General features: G+C 42.4%; 1 protein-coding gene across 3 annotated transcripts in view; it reads right to left on the bottom strand.

Annotated features, from left to right (window-relative positions):
- Window positions 1–22,143, bottom strand: part of LOC109043182 (uncharacterized) — a 91,084-nt gene that overhangs the window by 58,773 nt on the left and 10,168 nt on the right. For all 3 annotated transcript variants that reach the window (XM_019060300.2, XM_019060299.2, XM_072303999.1), the window contains one exon: window positions 1,948–2,001. The gene's annotated coding sequence lies outside the window, so the exon portion shown is untranslated. The remainder of the gene's footprint in view (window positions 1–1,947; window positions 2,002–22,143) is intronic.

Consider the following 22,143-nt stretch of genomic DNA (forward strand, 5'->3'; position numbering starts at 1 on the left):
GAAAAGGCGACAAAATCTCTTATTTCCTGAGAATAAAGTAATTTCTAATTTTGTCCTCTTTCAAAGATACAAGAGACAGCACCTTTAATTAGTCGAGTTAAGAGAGAAATCAAACACACAATTTGGCCTGAAACGGCGCGACTTAGGGAGAAATGATGACGAGGACTTGAGATGAAAAGGAGAAACCCTCGGCGCGGCAATCGGCATGTAACACATATTAGCGCCTACAAGACTGCACAAATACTTCACGCATTGCATCAAACACAGTGCGGTTATTGTGGTCAGCGTGAAACGGATAGCGCCTACAAGAATGCATGAATACTTCACGCATTGCGCCAAATAAAGTACGGTCAGCGTGAAACGCATAGCGCCTACAAGACTGCGTGAATACTTCACGCATTGCGCCAAACACGGTGCGGTCGGCGCGGCGGCGGAAGTTAAAATCATTAAACGAAATTTTGTGTTTGTTCTTTCATAATTTTTTCGTTCATTTCTTATGAATGGAAGGCTGTGTCCATCTGAGATAGGTTTACAAAACTTAACTTTCGCACATAAAGTTCCGTGAACTTTTGCTAGTAGTGTTGACAGGGCTTTCCCAAAAAATGTGTTCAGCACGAGTAAACGCGTCTTATGCACTCCTCCTTCGTTGGCACGTTCACTTGATGGTTTTTATTGATGTTTCAAAACGAATGAGAAGGGGCGGCAAAATACAGGCGGCCCATGGGCGGCAAATAGGTAAATCCGGCCCTGCATAACGGCGGCAATTTTTAGCATCGCGTGGAGTTGTGAAACCAGGAGAACTCATCCGTATTAAATATGTCTTTGTCGTGGTGTACTTTTTGGAGCGGAAATCTAAGAAAATCGCAAATTTCTCACGCGGATTCTGACGTTAGGAATGAATTTTAAACTTTCTTGATGCTCTCATCGTATGATGTCCAGTTTTCCTTTCAGACACAACTCTTCTTTACGCTTTATCAAAAGTTTTCAAGAAACTCATTTCTAATATGACTGAGGTTATTCATAGGCGGATTTTTATATGATTGGAATGTCATCGCTGGCAATTTCTCATCCGGCTGTTCAGTGCGGAAAACGCGTGACTCACGGCGGTCTGCGGTGTGGTAATCAATTCAAGTACGCACATGCATCTGACGAATCCGGCAGCTTTTTCTTATTTTATCACGCTGCATCAATCAACATGATGTTCGAGGGTCATAATATGTCAAAACAATTTGTCTGCGACATGTTTCAGCCGGTTGTCGAACATATTATGTTTATATATATGAAAAGGACGATCTTTTTTTTAGCTCTCCGGAAAATTTGACATTTCGGGGATAAGCAATTGTCGACATCGGTCATCAAATTTTAACATGATAATTTCGTGTCACAAACATTTCATCTCGTCTTTTCATGATATTTTCACCGAAAATATTGCCCGTAGTGATACAGTTTTCAATTGAAGCGCTGCGTGCAGAAAGAACATTGCTTGATCGCGGTGTCTCACAGACTCTGCTAATGTTTCATTTACTATAATTAAAGCTGATGTATGGAATTCGTTGAGCCTTTTACTGAATTTTCTTAATGATTTTACGATGCTGAAAACGAAAACTTTCAGAAAATGTATTGATCAGTTTCCTCTGTAAAATATAAATTAGCAGTGATAATATTGAGACATTGCAATCAAGAAAGGTCATTTCTGTAACCAACGCCTCAATTGCGATCCCATCGCAATAAAAAGCAAGGTTTGATTCCATTTAAAATGCAATGAATGGCGATTGATACAAATTTCAAAAATCTACCTATCAATAAAAATTTAAGTCGCAAACACTTGTTGCGAATATAAGTCACGAACATAAGTTGCAACTTATCGCGAGAAAAACTACCTCCTTAAGAAAGAGGAACTGTAAAGTAGGTGAGATGAGAGATGCTCGAAACGGCAAGGACACTTACTTCCGTTTAATTTTTTGACTGCCGGGTTCACTTTCTAAGCTGCTTGAAACATCTCTGAAACAAACAGCAATAAAACCAAATTATCACGTGTACACAGTGGAAAGCGACGAAATATCAGGTGCCTAACAGGCTTTTGAGATTGCGGCAACATGACTAATCTTAGCTAAAATTCAAAAAGAGCACACTTGTCGAGCGCACCGTAAATGAAATGTGTTTTTAATAATCTCTCTGAGTTTCCAGTTCCTGCGGCCGGTTCAACCACCCCGTTCGTCATTACCTTAATTCTAGAGAACGTCCAGAAGAGCAAAGCGTCCACCACTGCACGCGTGAGTAGCATTCCAGGATGTAATTAGACAGCGAACTTGGAACTATTAAACTAGATATCCTATTTCGCTCCAATTAGAGATTATTAGAGTTGAATTTTTTCTCTTCCTCTCTCAACGCATTTGATGTAGACACGAAAGTAATATGCTACTTTCATCTTGCAGTACAACTAGGAACGTCCTTGCAATGGCGAGAAGCCCAGCATCCATCAGAGGAGCATGTTACCATTCTCGAAGTGGATACAGGAGATTAGGTACCCAACTCATCAGACTGGACCAGCCACTGACCTCTGCTTAAACTGTCCAAGTTTTTTTTCTTCCTCTTTTTTTTAGAGTACTACACATTGCAATCCCAAAGCTTAGCTGGAGATGTTCAACAATATTGATCCGGAGGTGTAAAAGACAAAAATGTATGAATAAAATAATTCATTCATTTCGACGGTCAAACAATCAAACCGCGTAGCTTGTTTGCTGTGTTTAAAAAATTCCGCTCCCATTTTCTTTTTTTTTTTTGAGAACAAATCAGCATCATTCTTTGAATTTTTTTCAGAATTTGCTTCGTACAAAGAAGAAAAATCAAGGAGGCTCCCAAGAATGGACATTCAGTAGTTCTCCATTAAATCATGAAATATGAAAGGAAGTCAGCAACGTCGCAAACCGAAATACGTGGTTCAATTCTTTATTGTTAGTTTCAAGATAAAAGTTTGGAGTTCAAAGAAAGCTTTCCGCTTGACGTTGAATGAACAAGTAAAAAGATATCTTGATCTATTTATTTTCATATCTCAAAGAAAGATTCTGTTGTTGACAGGCTCAAATTTGCGTTATAGCTAGAGAAAATTTGTTTTAATTGCATGTATGCTGGATGAGTTTTGGATCTAGGTATATATATTCTGAAAGCTCGCGCGTGCTCCAAAAACATTTCCAAACTGACGTCAATGACCACGGCATCAACCAAAATCCACAGTTGCTCTCGGCCACACTATTTCGGCAGAAAATAAGTATTTCACCCAATAACAACGTTTATCCTGCTCATTTGCTTACAAACTTATAGTAAACTCCCGGAAACTTAGGCGTTTCTTCAATTCAATTTCAATCTGACCAGGATTTGGGACTTCGATAACAGATTTTTGTGGAGGAATATGTATCATCATTTTCAAAGTACGGGTATTTTTTGAGTCTTGGTGGATAATTTCAACTCGAGAATGTAACGGTCGACTCAAAACCACTTTGAATGCGCTTCTTTCCCGCGCTTCGATTTTAACCGTTACGGGAGCCGCATGCATCACTGTTTCCAACCTCAACCGCAATTTCTGCGTATTACCGAGCTGAGGTAGGTATAATATGAAAATTCACCGCCTCATCACTAATAATATCATTATTTCAAGTATTTTAAGTAAGCTCAGAATGAAAATGAGGCTAAAATTGAGAGGACCACTTTAAATCAAATCTCTTCCCACCACGCATGGATTCTCGTGCTCATTTACACTCACACACACCCGGGGGGGGGGGGGGGGGGGGGGGTTCAGAACGGCCTCAGCCTCACCGCTGCGCTGTGCTATCTTTCAAGGGTGAATATGTCACGGGAGTAGACAAACATAGAGGTAAGGATTCAATTTTGCTGAAATACTCATTAGCTGTTGACTCCCAAAAAATCCGTTTGCAGGACTTAAATTTAAGCTCAGAATATACGAATGCAAACACTAAGGGGGTCAAATCATACTAACTAGTGCAGCAAGTGATAATGGAGCTCCGGCATGTGTCAGGAATTTGCGATTTAAGTACTAATTCCTGTGTAAAATTTCGCGAGAAACACAATGGTGGTACTGGTTTTCAGACTATGGTTTCCTACGTTTCCTTAATTGAAAAGATATCTCACGCTATCCTCGGAGTCCACCTCTACATCGATTCAAACTCTATATACGAATAAAGGAGGCAATGCATTAACAGGGTTTCGACTTGGTTTGAGAACTCTAAAACTTCAAACACGTCAACCCTGTCAATGTATTTGCCCCCTATCTTTGCGTGGAGAGTTTGACTGGATAAAGAGGTGGACTCGCAGAATTGCGTTGGATATCCCCCCCCCCATTTCGATCTCAACTTTGGAGCTTTTTTGAGACTTAAAGTTCGTTTTAGAGAAAAACAGTGGCACCATCGTGTTAATCACAAAATTTTACATAGGAATCAGCGCTCAAATCGCAGATTCCTGACGCATATATAAGAGATTGGCTAATTAAGCAAGCGGCATAGGGGGCGCACGCCCTCCCCCCCCCCGTTCGCTCGAAAAAAGGAGAAAGAAAAAAGAAGCAAGAAAGAAAGAAGGAACGGAGGTAAGGAGAAGGAAAGACGCTTACACTCGGTAATTATTCATGACGAAATTGACTCAAACTGCGTATCATGCTTCAAGAATTCAACCATTTTTCGGGGGTGGCTCGCGGGCCCCCCTTACGCCCCTCCCCCCAGTTCGATGCGTCTGGATCCGCCCACGATATGAGAGCTCATACTATACTTACTGCACTTACTTGCTTTCTGAAGAAGATGCTAAGGTTCAGCCCTGTAAGATGGCTGACTCACACAAAAATGGATCTTTTGGTACAGGTATATTCGCCCTGAAGGCGTATATTCTACCTGTAAAGGCCTCGCTTCAGACACTTGTGAGTTGAAAAGGAGAGGCCTGGACGAGAATTTCCGGGCTCAGAGATTTTTTAAGTAAAACAAAAGGGTACCTAATTACAGCGCCATTGTTAAGAGTATAATAGTTTACGTTAATTACGAAATTTATCGCAAGAGAAAGTGCTAGAATCGCAAATCCCCCCCCCCCCCACACACACACACACAAGAGCTCGAACGTCAAAAGTTGGCAACAACCCCTGTTCGCCCCGAGTCACCGCCATCAGTGGCGAGGCGTGAATGATCGATTATCGATATTTCCCTCATTTAAAGCTATGGTAAAGAATCGATTATTAAGGCGTTCGCTACAAACACTCTGTTTATCGATCCTTTTCCAAGGTTTGAATGGAGGATCAATCGATATATCGCAAAGCACACCACGCCACTGACCGCCATACTGCCATGCTAGGCAAGAACGCCGTATGAGCCTTCAGGCGTTGCCAAATTTTCTTCGATAAAACACCGATTCCCTGGTAAACTTATGAATATTTTTCTTCCAATTTTTCAGGAAATTTTGTTCGTATTTTGATCTGAGGCTCCTGAAAATTTCAATGAAAAATATTTATGACTTTCCTCAAAAATAAACGTTTTATCAAAGGAAATTTGGCAACTCTCGAATGTTCATACGACGTTCTTCCTTAGCACGGCAGCATAAGGGTCTGGGTGGGACCCAGTGTGCTCTGGCTGGATGCATTCGGGTGATGGCGCGTCTGGACGAGGTTGAGAAAGTGTGGGTGTAAGACAAGCGATCCGGCACATCGATCCTTTTCCAAAAGCTTTAAATGGATGATCAATCGATTTATCGCAAATCACGCCACCGACCGCCATCTGTTTTTATCACAAGGGTCTGGGTGGGACCCAGTGTACTCTGGCTGGATGCATTCGGGTGATGGCGCGTCTGGACGAGGTTGAGAAAGTGTGGGTGTGAGACAAGCGATCTGGCACAGTGTCGAACTGGGAGCAACCCAAGAAGTTGGCCATCGAGGCGAGCGCGTGTGAATATTCTCAGTTCCGATACCGTTAAGTTCAGATCACGGCCGGATCAGACTCCGACACTGGCTGATCCTTCCAACAACGTTGCCGATGCTGGCTGGGGGGCCGACGAGCCGAGGCTCCTCCTTCTGGAGCCGGAGATCGGGTGCTCAGGCTCCTGTGAGCATCCACTCAACGGCATACTGCACACGACCAATAGACTGATTCAGCGGCTACGTCATTCGATATAAGTTCGAACTTATGGTTCAAACCAAAACAAACTAACATGATCTCATGTACGATTCTTCATGGGTTCCTCTTTTTCTTCTTCTTCCTCTTCTTCTTCTTCTTCTTCTTCTTCTTCTTCTTCTTCTTCTTCTTCCGAAGACTACTCGGAAAAAAAAGTGTCTGGGGTTATCCCCCAAAATTGTTCTACTACCCAAATTTGTGTGATGATATGGGCATTTCCAATTAATTTTGGTAACATTTTCCGCAACATTTAGGTTAGCAACCTAATGTATTGGGATACTACCACAATAAATCGGAGTATTAACACAATTAATTGGGAATGTCCATATCATCCAACAGTTAGGATTTAACCCCTACCTCTTTTTTCAGTATAGGAAATAGCCCTGTTTGTGAGGCCATCAAGTAACGAGCACAAGAAACTATAAATAAGTATTAAAAATCGAAAAATCATTTTAAATAAAGGACTCGTCGAATCGATAAAAACAGCATAAAACTGTCAATTATCCTCAGGAGAAGAGAGCCATCTTTGTGCCCATCTCTTAGGCGGTCGTCCAGGTAATCTTTTTCCTATGGGTTGTCCGGTCATGCAAATTTTCGCTTTATGATGACAATTTCCTTCATGAGTCAATTGTGTTGATTTATTAGAATTTAGTCATTGACCGGTCATATATCTATTAAAAATTCATTAAGCACGAGAAAGTTTGATTCTAAGAAACTCTTGGACGCATTTTACCACCATAGCGCAAAGTGCACGAATCAGGAACAAGGTTCTGAGTTTGCTTACATTTGAACCGAGGGTTCGATATTATATCGAATGACGTAGCCAGCACTAAATTAGTCTATTTATACTCTCAAAAATCACCCTCGTTTCCCCCCGCCCCTCCCTCCTGAGGGTTGGCACGGACCTCTATTTTTTTCTTTAAATGACAACCCTTATGTAAATCGTCGAAAACGAGTTTAGAAATAGAAAATTTTCAGCGTTAATTTGAGGTCATCATTTCTAACCGTTACACGATGGGCGACTGATGAAAATTCGAAATGACCGAAAAAAGGTATCTCGAAACACAAAAGTAACAGCATGACCATAGATCAAGCTAAAGGGCTCGCGGCATTGATCTTCGACAGGACCTCCTCCCGATGTAGCTGAGGAGCCGATGTCTCGGATTTTTGGAGTCAAAATCCTACTGCTTTGAGAGTTAGAGAATGAACCAAATTAAGACTACGCTTTAGGACACTCCCTCCCTCCTACGATTGTCTAGAACTTTGATTGCTATGTCGCGATCGAGCCCCAATGAAAGTCCCCGGAACCGAGGCACTAACTGCGACTTTGTCTCGTCGCACAGTGGATCGAATCAATAGGTGAGGTCGGACAAAATTTGGAAACTTTAAACGCTTATAACTCTGTTTCTACAAACTTTGAGGTTCTAAAAGTGGTTCAATTGGTTTTATCGTAACATATTCTACGACTAATGCCCATTAAAATTTAAAATTCGACGAACTATACATCAAAATATGCAGATTTGGTCAAAAATTTCATGTCCGACCCCCCTGATTGACTCGATCCACTGTGCGTCGTCAGTGTCTGTGGAGTTTACTGTCTCCAGCGATTCCCTGCCAAAAAGACGAGACGACGACGTGACAGTGCTCGTCACGTATTTCAGTCGCTGTCACACGCTCAGTCCGACTGCACACTCTGGCCGAGAGCATACTTGCATAGACTTAATAGTCCAGTCGGCCGCGGCAGTGGGCCATTGGCAACCGGCCACTTTTCCCACGACGGTTAATCTGATTGTCCTTGTGACATCGCTTTTCCTGGAAAGTGCAACTGACATTGGATTTCATTCCAACGAAATGAAAAGTGAAGCGGTAATGTTTTGATCCGCGATTATCTTCAGGCATTTCAGTCTTATCTTTTTCATTCAAACGATGATGAGCTAGCTTTCTCGATTTTTTCAAACGCATCGAAGGGTTATGCTTGGACATTTCTCACTGAAAAAAAAACTCCGGCCGTGGGAGCCGCAATTACGGGCTATATAGACATACCGTCCGTTCCGGGCTCAAAGGCCAAAAATTCCGGCTGCTGGAGGCGTAGCTTCGATTGCTCTGGGTTCAGAGGCCGAAGCTACGGCTCCAGCAGCCGGAATTTTTGGCCTTTGAGCCCGGAACGGACGGTATGTCTATATAGTCCGTAATTGCGGCTTCCACGGCCGGAGTTTTTTTTTTCAGTATAAGTTCAAAAATGCAAGTTGTGGGCAATCAATCTTGAATGCAAGTCACAAATAAGTCTATTTTGACTTGCCACTATTTTCCCTTCCTGCATGCGCAGGGATGAGAGTGCGTTTACCCGCACTGCAATTACAGGAACACTTCCTGAAGTGAGTATTCATAGTGACAGAACCAAGAGGATGCGTTATCGAACGAACTTTTTTTAAGGTTTCCTACACATTGGTAGCTTTAGCTTTTCTCTTAAACGGGTATTTTTCCAATGCTGAATTGAAGGTTTGTAACAGAAACGTATTTTTAGCCTCACTTCTAAATTGTATGCCGAAGTAATGAGAATTCATTGAGTAATCCTTGGGAAAAATTGCACATGTTCAGGGCACTCTTAATGAGTCCATGCGCATGGCCAGTAAGTTCATTCACTTTTACAAAGCGAGAGACGGAAGAACCGGCCATTCCCCTTCAATGCCGAAGTGTATATAGACGGCAGATTTTCTATAGCTCTCTAGATACGGATAAAAGTGGAAATGAATGGACGAGCTTAGATGTAATTTTGACCATTTGACCGCGACACTTCGTCCTAAGAAATAGCAGGAAAAATTCTCAGGCATACTATGCATGTTTAGCTGCTAATTCCAGAAATTACCTTGATTTTTCTCTCTCACGCACTAATATTCCAGAAAACAGAATTTCTCACAGAAAATTCCCGATTTCGTTGGAAAATTTTGGTTTTTCCGCCATAAACTGAATCAGCCGAGAAAACCCGAGATCTTACTTGAAATCTCCGCCAGAAATTGACTCAGAACTTATATAACTTACATATATTATGAGCTTTTCGGAGGCTTCACATGGGCTTTTTGCAGCTTTTATCTCCATAGGAGTGTCTGGCGGGCATTTTAAAAGGTCCCGTAACTTCTAAATTAGCCCTTAAAATCGATGTCGAGACATTTTAGCCATCCAAAAACCTAGACTATAAACGCATTGTTAGTTTAAACAAGCGCTGCACCACCCATTTAGAAAAAGGAAAGGATGACGTTAATCGTTAGTACCGTACCGTCAAGTAAAACTTTGCCCGTTGGTGCCGTACCTTCTCATAAAACAGTATTCGTCGGTACACTATATCCGCAATCAGAAAATCTTATCAGCACCGCGCCAAGGTAACTTTACCGGATTACTTTTTTACTGCTAACCATAACAATTTCTACCGCTGAGGCGACTTTACGACGACCTTTGAAAGAAAAAAAGAAAAAAAAATCGCTGGTGAAACGTCATTCTTATGCCTAAAAATTGTCATATCGGTGATGAATTGTTATGCAAGGTAACAAGCAAACGCCATTTATGGTGATCTTTTTGTATTATCTGGAGAAATTGCATTGTTTCATTTTCATTCTGACCAGTTCGCCTTCAATATTATGGTAGGCAATGTGAATGTCTTAGGAGCGGTAATAGTTGCTTGCAGTAATATGGTCACGTTCATTTATATCAAATATTATATCGGTGAATTAATCGTGCATTGTTTCGCGTTCATTCAGACCAGTTCGCCTTCAATATTAAAGTAGGCAATGAGAGCGACTTAGGAGCGGTAATAGTTGCTTGCAGTAATGTGGCCACGTTCATCTATTCTAAAATAAAAACATCACGATGATGTAGTTGTATCGATATCGGTAAGTGCAACATGTAAACATAGCTTCAAAAGTCAATTGAGTAATCTGAGGGAGCGGGTTTTTTGTGATGGATTTTTGATACTTACGAGTACAAAATGGCAATGAAGGGTGAAATGAATCTTCTAATTTTCAGATTTTCCAACACAAGTCCTAAAATTTTGTTTGAGGTTATATTCTATTGTTTTGAACAAAACGATACATCGAACCACTATTGAATACTATCCATTGGGAAGTCTCTCTTCAAGATTAATTTTCTAACTGAAACGACTGATGGTGGAGTTAGTTACTTTTTACGTATGATTGAAAAAATAAATTTAAATTAGGTCTGAGACGCACGGTCTCAATTACGAGCCCATTTTTTTTTATCCTCGGAGGTCCGTTCCATCGTGAACGGAACGTCACGCCGAGCGAGGCTGGAAGAAAAGTTAGGAGCGGAGTGGAGCGGCGCGGCGCAGCGAAAGCCAGCCGGACGTATTTCGTCGAGATTTTGCCGCGGAGCACCCATTCCTGAATAAGTTGAGCCGAGTTTGAGCTTAGCCAACAATAAAACCGTTAGAGGCAAACGATGCGATCCAGGTGCCTTGCTTATTATGCCCCGCGATCTTGTTTGTTTTAGCGCGGCCGAGCAGGAAGCTTCGAGCGAAAGAAATATTTGATAGCTTCGCCATTCGGCCGCCGCCGCCACCGCCCGCCCGTCAAACCAGGCCATGCCATACAAATCACTCCGGGACTCCGGGTAGTTCCGTCATAATACAAAAACAAGCGCAAAGTTCTAATGTCTAGGTACCAGAGAGCTCCTCACCGGCCAGCGGGGTTTTCGAGTGAAAATTATAAATTCTTTTGTAGTACCTACCAGTGCACTGAAAAAAAAAGTTCGGTCGTGTGTACCAACATTCCGTGTTCCATATCATCGCAAGTAATTCGATTCGTCAAACTAAATATTCGGTTCGTCAAACTAAATTCTCGGTTTGTCAAACCGAACTTTCGGTTCGTGTAATCGAACTTGGTAAAGTGAACTGACGAACTACATTTGGTCATACATGCCGAACGTTCGGTCACACGAACCGAAAGTTCAGTTTGACAAACCGAATATTTGGGATGATATGAAACACCGAACATTCGGGGTTCACAGGACAGTTTTTTCAATGTAACCTTAAAAGAGAAAGATTTTAGTAATCGTCTGATGGAAATGGATCGTATTCGATACATCAAACAGGTGTGATTGTATCGATATCGATATCGATTGGTTGAACATTTGAACATGTAACTTTAAAAGTCAATTGAGTAATCTGAGGGAACGGGTTTTTTTTTGTGATAGATTTTTGATATACTTATGAGTACAACATGGCAAGGAAGGGTGAAATTGTTAGGGATTTTCTCATTTTCAGCTTTTCCAACACAATTCCTAAAATTGTGTTTGAAGTTATGTTCTATGGTTTTGGAGGGTTGGCTATTGCGGATTGGATATAGTCAAAGTTCAAACCAAAAAATAACTACCTAAATAAATAAATTAATAAAATGAGAGGGTCAATAAATGCGACCTATCATTTTTTTAAAAAAATTGTGTCAATTGCGCCCCCTAGGCTAAAGAGTCGATTTGAAAATGAATTTTGATACAACTTTCACCTTGGGCAAGACTTCGATTTTCTCGGGTGTTTCACTGTTACAAGGCCAATCCTTACATGTCAGTCATTTCCGTGGACGAGTTTTGAGATCCAACCGTGCAGTGACGGCGGGAAGTTCAAATAAAATATATCCCTTATGAGATCATTCTGAGATAAGGCAATGCTACACCATATAGGACACGGTCAGGCGGGGGAGTGGATCCCAAAAATAATGCGCTGTGACAGGCCTACGTGGATTGGTCTTGCCATGGCGGCAAGCCGCAATCAACCAATCACAGCTGCCCTCCCGCGCTCCTTGCAGCAGTCGCGGCTTTATAAACCCGACGGTGATCTTCGTGTCCTGTTCATGATCAAAAATTAATTTTCAACTTTAAAATTCCTTGAGAAAGAGCCACTTTTCCTCAGAGCGTGCATGCCAAACGTGCCGCTACTGCAAATAGCTACTTCCAACTGTATCCAGTTTCATCAATTATGTCCATCTCTTGTGCAAACAATGTAGTCTTCTTCAGGCTCACGGCCAGACATCTATTAGCAGTCTTATCGCGGTGGAAGCCGCAAAAACCAGACAAGTTGTCTGTTGAAAAGCGAGTGGACGCATCAATAGCCCAGTATCATACGCGTTGTGAGAGCCGGTTAAAAAACCCGAAAACAGAACCTGCCACTCTGGCCAACGGCCGGATTGGTGCCCTGAATAAACAGGCCGGTGTTGAATGGAGGTGTTTGGTCAGCATCGAATGCGCTCGGCAGGGGGTCCGCCCGCCCGGGCCCGGCCTCCGGGCAATTCGAACTAATCGGATTGGGAGCCTGAAAGCTGCGTGGACAACGTGACGCATCAGCGGGCGTGAAGCCTCGAGATCGGAGACCGGAAACGCGGATGAATGGAAAGCGGCTCTGGTAGCAATCAAATTCGAGAATGATATCATGAGTGTTGAACCCAGACGGAAGGTCATTCAATGACCTTAACTCAGGTCAGTATGCTCCCATTCATAAAAAATGTCACTCCGTCTCCAGCACGCCGCTGAGTGTCACGTCGCGGCGCTTCGCCGCTCATTCATACTCGCTCTCGCGCTCCCTCTCTCTCTTTCTCTCCCCCCCTCCCCCACGTTGACACCACCTCTCTTTCTCTCTCCCTCCCCCGCGTTGACACCGCCTCTCCTAACCTCACAGTCCTACCAGTGCGCTCCGGATTTTCAGCACTCGTACACAAATCGTCAACCGTCACACAATTAAAAATGGACCGTTTACTCGAATTTAAACTCGGTAGTTAATAAAGTTGTAAGGCATACGACTACCGACCGGGGTGACAGGGCTCCGAACAGTAGTGAATGACACACCGGGCAGGAGTGAAATTCACTCAAGAGAAATATGATCGCGTGAGAAGAGTGAAAGCAACCACATTGGCATAGTTCATTGTACTCCGAGTGACTTGAACCACGCGCTAATTTAACTCACACCAAATGGGGCGAATGAATTAGGAGTAGTTAAGCGAAAAGAATACCAAGATTTTTAACAATGCTCTGATCACTCATGTGCTCAAAATTTGAGGCAAACCCGAGATAAAAATCCTTCGCGCTTAATCTGTAGATTCGGGTCACTGAAATTGAAGCATATGAAAGGAATTCGTGTATACTCCTTTCATGGAAGTCAAAATTGATTTTATGGGTGAAAGTGTAAAATTCAACGCTAGTCGTATTTGTCCCAAAAAAGTGTATCAGTGATAACTTAATAGTGATAATATTGAAAAAAAAAAATTAAAAATAAAATAGAAAATGTACAGCGAAAATGAAAAAAATAACAATAAGCAATGTAGTAGAATTGCCCGGTAGTGAGATGCGTTCACCCTCCGAAAGTAGCATTCCATCGAAAACTGAATTCAAAAAAATTACACCCCCCTTTAGGTAACATATTCGACTAAAACCGATAAAATACTCTTGCTGCTGCAAGCAGCAAAAGTATTTAGAGTATTACACCAGCGGGGGAGGGGTGCATAAGACGCGTTTACTCGTGTTGAACACATTTTTTGGGAAAGCCCTGTCAACACTACTAGCAAAAGCTCACGGAACTTTGCGCGAAAGTCAAGTTTCGTAAACCTACCTCTAATGGACAAGGCCTTCCATTCATAAGAAATGAACGAAAAAATTTTGAAAGAACAAACACAAAATTTGGTTTAATGATTTTAACTTCCGCCGCCGCGCCGCGCCGACCGCACCGTGTTTGGTGCAATGCGTGAAGTATTCACGCAGTCTAGTAGGAGCTATGCGTTTCACGCTGACCGCACTGTTTTTGGCGCAATGCGTGAAGTATTCATGCATTCTTGTAGGCGCTATCCGTTTCACGCTGACCACAATAACCGCACTGTGTTTGATGCAATGCGTGAAGTATTCGTGCAGTCTTGTAGGCGCTAATATGTGTTACATGCCGACTGCCGCGCCGAGGGCTTCTCTTTTTCATCTCAAGTCCTCGTCATCATTTCTCCCTAAGTCGCGCCGTTCCAGGCCAACTTGTGTGTTCGGTTTCTTTCTTAACTCGACTAATTAAAGGTGCTGTCTCTTGTATCACTGAGAGACGACAAAATTAAAAATTACTATACTCTCCGGAAATGAGAGATTTTGCAGCCTTTTCTCGTTTGTAATTTTTTTTCTAAATCCGATTTTTTTATACACCTTCATTTGAAAAAATTGCAAAATTTGCCGCCGCCTAGATTTGCCGCCATGGGCCGCGGCCCATGTGGCCACCCCCTTAATCCGGCCCTGGGACACGTTTAATGTGGTAAAAATAACAGCGCATAAGAGACAAATTATCAGTTATGTTTTGCCTCAAATTCTAGTGTCAAAGCTGGTCGAACATGGAAAAAATCAGCATAAGTCAGATCGGTCTTTGAGAACATTAAATATCGTTCAACAACTATGTCACTCTTGTTTCAGTTGTGTCCTCATTTGCTTGTACATCGCGTCATTATGAACTTGTTATAATGATTCAGTACGTAAAAAAAATTATATGGGTCGAGTGTCCAAACCCACTTCAGCACTCCGCCATTTCCTCGGCGCCTCAGAGGTTCGGATCTACTGAACGAATGAGGCTGATTTAAGTTAGAGTGAGGAAACTTTTAATGCGTTCACCGTTTTGTGCGTGTACTCCTGACGATGAAACATAAATTGCAATCTTTGATTTGTTACCCTGTCGAGCGGACACGGAAAGGATCTCAGGTAATGACATGATTTGGGTGATACGATATGAGAGGACCGAGGCTTGTTGTCCTACAAACGGGATATCGTAAAACAAGGGCCTAATCCGATGAGGGAAAACGGGAAGCGGGAGGTTATGGTACAAGAACGGTGATATAAAGCGGGGGCATGCACCTGCACACCTGCCAACGCTGCCCGGCGAGTGAGGTCGTAACACAGCGGCACCGGCTCCTTCAAAGTCCGATTGTGATCGGCGGTCGGCGGCCGCTTTGCTGTGCAAGTTTGCACGGTCACCTCGCTAAACATTGACCACATGACCACCGACCATCAACATCGTCCATCAACCGTCAACCATCTCCAGCACTTGGAGTGCCAGTGCCCAGTGCTGGACATGCGAGCGCATCACGTCATCCCAGACCATCTTCGACACAAAGGTCAACAGCACCTCTCTCCACATTCCTTCACTCTCTGCGGCCGCCGCTCTGCGCCGCGCCGGCCGCACTCTCGGCCGCCACCACCCCTTCTCACTCCAGTTCTACCAGAGGCTTTTGATCGCGTTTCAGTGATCCCTCATTAGCGCGCCACCGTCTTCGGGCGGATCGAGTTTAAACGGAAGTAACCGAGTTTTTTTGGCAAACGAGGTGTGTGCTTTGTTATACTTGATCGGAAGAACTCCACGAGTATCATGTGCAATTGGTTCCCATCTCTCAACTGAGTCCAAGAATGGAAAATCTAAATGGGAACCAACACATCTAGGCTCCTTTCTCTGAATTGTTCCGACTCGTTTTTCATTCAGGAAATAAGATCCAACTTATTGAAAATAAGAAGAAATATAAAAAAAAGGATGGGGATTTTTGCAACAAAGTTAACTGTCATGGTCAGGAACAAACAAGGAAAGTTCAGAGACGGGTCCAGCAATTCGGCAACACTGCGTTTCCTCCATTTAAACCTGTGTTGGATAATCGATATTTTTGGGGCACCAGTCCCCCTGAGAATCGATATAAATTTCCATAGGTTTAAGTAGAAAAAAAACAGTATTGCCAATGACGCTCACAATTGTGAGTGCCAGTTGTCGAGTTAGGAAATAGCAACGGAATTTTGCAAGTTCTTAAGAACATGAATGCATGGATGGATTACAGTGGCGAAGCGAGAATGATCGATTATCGACATTTTCTCACTTGATGCTATGCCAAAGAATTGATCATTAAGGTATTCGTTGCGAACACCCTGTTTATCGATCCTTCTCCAAATGATTAAATGGCAGATCAATCGATACATCGCAAAACACGCCACGCCACTGGTAGATTCGTATAGCCTTTACAGGGGGCCGATTAATGAAATTGATCGACAAAGCAATAGACAAAGAAGACAGAAAGAATATGGAGGATTGGAGGGGTCATATTGGTAGAATAAGCGGGTGGTTGCAGTGGACGAAGGACATAGGGTAGGTATAATAGACCAACTAACGGCAACCCACGAGAGACCCGACAGTTAGTCCATCATTTACCCCTTTAGTCTATAAGAACCAATCAGAAGACGCACTCATACGACAGTATGTTGGAGTTTTTAGCCAACGTGCGTTAAAAATTCAGCATAAAGCTGAAAATCGTTCGAGCACAGTTCTCCCTCAAAGAGATGTGCTGTTTGGAGCAAAACTAGTTACGTCCATTCAGGAAGGCAACTACAGACGCGTTTCGGCCTTGTTGCATGGGCCAATCCTCAGTGCAGTGCAGTATAACATACTGTAATATTGAAGTTGACTGTAGAGTTTTAAGAAAATCCAGTAAGTTTTGAGAATACTGATAAAGTGTGAACTTTTTCAAAGCAGTGTAAAATAATTATTATTCGGTTTTGGATAAAAGACCCTGGCCAATCCAGCTTTAGTGCTGGTGTGATATAAAAATTAAAAACACGAAAATAATAATTAAGAAAGAAATCATTAAAAATACACTGAAAAAAAAAAAAAACTCCGGCCGTGGGAGCCGCAATTACGGGCTATATAGAGATACCGTCCGTTCCGGGCTCAAAGACCGGAAATTCCGGCTGCTGGAGCCGTAGCTTCGGCCTCTGAACCCGGAGCAATCGAAGTTACGGCTTCAGCAGCCGGAATTTCCGGCCTTTGAGCCCGGAACGGACGGTATCTCTATACAGCCCGTAATTTAGGCTCCCACGGCCGGAGTTTTTTTTTTTCAGTGTAATTAAATAAAAAATAATTTAATAAAATGTAATATAAAACAATTTTGATTCGCTATCCCACGGAGGAAACCTCCGTACGCTGTCGCACTTGCTTCTCGAACGATAGCTCGGGGTATCTTAGGACCAAGTGTTGCTCAAAAACCGGCAGGCCAAAAGCTCCCGTCTGTCTTGGTCCTTGGAGAGAGGCACGGCGAGAGCGGGCCGGCTGTTACCTACCAACACCCGTTATACCTATACCTATGATCGTTTTCATAGTAGCTATGCGCTTCGCCTCAAGTGTGCGTCATATCGGGGTCGAAATGTATGCGATCCAACGTCAACGATTTTCAGGTCAAGAAATGAGCACATTGAAGAAGGGATTTGCGAAGATTATCGAAAAAGCAAGGGTTACTTGGCGGCAAATAATTTTCTTACAGGGACGTGCCTTTGTGAGTTTGTGAGCTCTGAGCACCAGTTACAAAGAAGTTTTTCGGTAAAGGATATATGACGGTAAATGAGTGTAAATTACCTTTTCAGATATGTTAGATCGCACATTCAGTCCCACATATCATGAACGATTAGCATGAGGCTGTTGAGGAATATTGCAGAGTACTGTCCAAGTATCCAAACATAAAGAAAAATTAGCTAAATTATTTAAACAAACTTCATTCATGCAATTTTGAAGTGTAAAAATAAACTAAACGCAAAGTACGAGATTTGTTTCGACTGCGTCATTTCAGTTGCCTCACAGCGTTCAAAAGTAGAATTCTATCCATGTGCAATATTCATTCGAGACGAAGTTTTGATATTATTTTAAACATTACTCAGTCCATTCTTGTATATGGATACCTGATGATAGAATGTCGCTAAATTGCTGGTTTTACTTTAAAGGAAAAAAATTGGCAAAACTATTGCGCCAAGAGACACACTACTTGAATCGGAGAATGCTACGGAGAATTTTGGGTACTTTTAACTGAAAATGTCACTAATTTTGCATCTGACCCCGTGCAAAAATCAGTAAAATTTTTGACAGAACTGCACGGGTACATTTTTTTAAACCATAAAAATTTTTGAGTCATTTTAGCAACCGCGGAATGGAGTTACGTTCTTTCGTCCGAATTAGCGGACCCAGCAATCTGGCAACATTATCTTTCGTCCATTAAAACCCATGGAAATATATCGATTCTTGGAGGGGCCAGGTGCTCCGACAAGAAGCGATTATTTAGCATAGGTTTAAATGGAGAAAAACCGGTGTTGCCGAATCGCTGGATCCGCCTCTGTTCGTCCGAAAGACGACGAAAACGCCGCTCGGATACGGACGGCGCGAAGCTCCCGGGGAGAAAGAAACGATCGATGAAAATCCATTGTAACTACAGGGGTAACACTTATTGCAGGAGCTGGCGCTCCTGAATGTTACTACGTTTATGTAAGTTCTCTCTGGGCAGACTGGAATGCCGTCTCCAGCGACGGCGCGGTGATGCACTGCGCACCGCACATCTTCTCCTCCTGGTAGCGCAACCCCATTGCTCTCTTCCGACTCCGACCCGTCGCCGCGCCGGTCGCTGACTCCCGCCGCTCCGGTTGCGGTTCGCTGGTCAGCCCGTGTCGACGATCGCCCGCCGATCTTTAATTCATGGGCATATTTTTTATATGTATATTAATAACACATTTCATCCCGCTCGTGCGCCGCGCACGACATCCACTCTCCTCCTCCCCTCCCCCCCTCGGGGGGAGAGGAAGAGGAGGGAGCCCCTTCATATTTTTCCTAACTCTTATATTTAAGGATCGAGGAAAACTTAATCAGGAATCAGGAGCACCGAGAAAGTGACACTCCGCTAACGTCAGCTACGTGCGAGAAATCAAGATATTTCCCCGATGCGGGGCTATAAATAAGCGTGCACCTGACGGTGGAGGTGGGTAGTCGGCAGCATGAAAGGGGAAGGAGTGAATGCTCTTTCTAGACGTATAATATATGAGGCGGTTGAAGCCAGAGGGGTATCATAATTGCACTTTGCAACGCTGCAGAGTTTCGCCCGACGAACTTTTTCTCGCGTCATTGACAAGTGCGTGTATAATGCTATCAATTGCCGTGGATTCTTCTCCGAGTAAGTAGAGAACTCGCAAAATAAAGAAATAAAAAAAAAAATGAGAATAATATTTGCAACCTGAAGAAATGAATTTACAAGTTAAACTCTGCAACGTTGCAATGCACTTGAGCTCTTCTTTCCAAAACCCTTTCTAATGAGCTGGATACTGGATAGATACCTGGTACTGACCAAGCATTGGCACTGTTTAATGTTATACTGCACAACAGGAATGACTCTCATACATGCAATCTGATTTCATTGTTCGACAAACCGAAGAGATACTTCGACACCAGAACAGCAGTTGGCTCTAAGAAGATTTTTAGTGTTGATTCTAAAATAAGCCTCTGTTTTTCTCCATCAAGCTAAGTTTTTAGGATAAATCGATCTTTTTATAGTGGACAAATTGATTTTACGAGAACCCTCTACATGATAAGAAAAAGACGATGGTCTTTTCAAATTGATAAGAAAATATTCCTTACGCGTTGTATCCTATCTATCCTGTCCGTCGCGTCGGTTGTCTGTCGCCTTTACCGGTTATCAAATGAATGGATTGATGTTGCAGGGTGGGTAGTGGGCGTGGCGAATCTGAGCGATCAATCATCATTCAATTTTATTCAAAATTGATAATATGACAATACTCTTGCTAACCTGCGATGTATCTTAAATTAAAAAGAGGAAATCTTCAGACTTGAACATGAAAATTGTATATCATTCTCGTCAGGCTTTACCTGAACGTTGATGAACGCCAAAATAAACGAATAGAAAGTAAAATAAAACTCTTCGCAATCTTTTGTTATGAATGGTTCTCATTGGAAAGAAAACAAGGAATACGGAAGCTGATTATTGATTGGAATTCAAAGCAAGTACAATGCACCATAATCTGTGAATGTGAACAAAGCGGCACTATCAACTTTTGACTGTAATCCGTTGAGTTACGCCAACGAGGTTGATTGAGACTGCGCTCCCCGTCTGTGATCTGTCTTGATGGACGTATTTCTGCCAAACGGACTATGTGTATTATGACGTGAGCCCTGTTATGCATATATTCTCACAGGTCTCAGGGCTCGTGTCTTAATGCACGTAGTTCCGTTTGGCGGAAATACGTACAGATGAGGATGATGATTCAAGCGATATGGAGAAATGTTTCGCTTCCGGAAGATCTTGTAAATGTGAGTGACTTTCTGCATTCCCCTCAGAGAATTTTCTGAGCACTCTTTCCGTAATTCAATGTAGCCAAAGTCGCAACTTTAAACAGTCGCTTTCATTGCAAATCGCGTTTTTTGCTGATCGATGTTACAGGCTACAGGCAAAGCACAAATATCTGAAAATGTGTTTTGCCACTTATAAAGTTGCTCCAGCTTGATGATGGAAGATTACACAGTAAGCAGTAACCTGTCTATTATAGATACGTAAAAGAAGAAGTATATAGTATCGATTCCAATATCTGAAGCGATCGCTATTACTTGAAAATATACGATGGTTATCTAATAATGTATATCCCGATAATTTTCTCGTGAACCAAAATGTCTAGAAAAAACTAATTGTATATCGTTTACCTAATGCAGTATCCTCACTGCTTCAACTATTTACATTACACCCAAGATTTTTAGAATTTGATCAAAATGCAGAGGTCTCTGCAAATAATTTAATATAGTGCTGAAAAGTAGGCGTACAGACAAACGGGAGTTGTTTGACGCATGGACATTATTATTTAAAAATTTGATCATACTGAACCACACACGAGAGATCGCCAAGATGGCACGATGCAGGAATCACTTCAGAGACTTTAACGCAGCGTCAGAAAAGTAGACGTACCGACAAATGGGAGTTGTTTGACGCATGGACATTATTATTTAAAAATTTGATCATACTGAACCACACACGAGAGATCGCCAAGATGGCACGATGCAGGAATCACTTCAGAGACTTTAACGCAGCGGTAGAAAAGTAAGCGTACCGACAAATGCGACCTGCTTGACGCATGCGGAGACCTCACTATCTACAAATTGAGCACAATGTTGAGCAGTTGAGCCACATTAGAGATGTGTAAATCTTTACTGGCACACATAGTGATTTTGTTTGTTACTTCAGTTAATTGGCCAAAAACGCGCTTTACAATGAGTGCGACTTGGAATGGGTGCGATTGTGGTAAAGTGACGAGGGGGAGGATGTGTAAAAACTTTTTGGGGTGGGATAGTGCTAATCGTGTAAAGACGTGCAAATAAGTGTGACCGTGGAAAAATTTCCAGACTTTTAGCGGCAAGTCTTTAAGCCTCGAGTGCCAAATCGATCGGCGAAAATTGCGGTTTGGGATACGATTGATAACACTTGAAAATAAGGTCACATTGGAATACAAGACCTCAGGAAATCAAAATTGTTCGTCGGAGTTTTTCATGGGCTTAAGTTCCGTGGGTGAAGTTTGGTGAATTAGTTCGGAAGGACAGCGGATATATTTCCACAGATAGCCAAATTACTCATTTGATGATTATTATAATCTTAGGATCGAAAACAGTACTTTTAACACGTGTATCGAGTACATGGAAACATTGCTCTTGGGAGATGCTACGCTGAATACTTATCTCGTCCCATAAATGCTCATAAACAGAGGCTACACGTAACCTGAAACATTCGTGACACTTGAAGAAACCATAAAAATCAGTTGGTAATTCAAGGTCGTTCATGACATCAGAAAATTTTGGGGGAACTTCCGACAAGGTCTTTTCTTGATTGTCTATAAAACACTGGCTGGAAATTGAGACAAGTTTTAGTTATTTTGTAAATTTGTGATTGAATACTTAGGCCCGTCCGGTAAGTAAACTTTCTACAACATACACCTGAAGTTTAGCGACCGAAACACAATTTACCAGAAATATGTTAAAATGATCGTGTGTTTCAAAAGACGTTCGTCGATGGAGCCCTTCTGGAAGAATGTTTCATATTCAAATGTAGAGTTAGCACAAAAAATTTAATTGCTGTTACTCAGAATACTTATTGAGCTTCCTTTGCGGTTTTTTCATAATTTTTCTTCT

Source organism: Bemisia tabaci, chromosome 1, assembly GCF_918797505.1.
Source record: "Bemisia tabaci chromosome 1, PGI_BMITA_v3".
NCBI lineage: Eukaryota > Metazoa > Arthropoda > Insecta > Hemiptera > Aleyrodidae > Bemisia > Bemisia tabaci.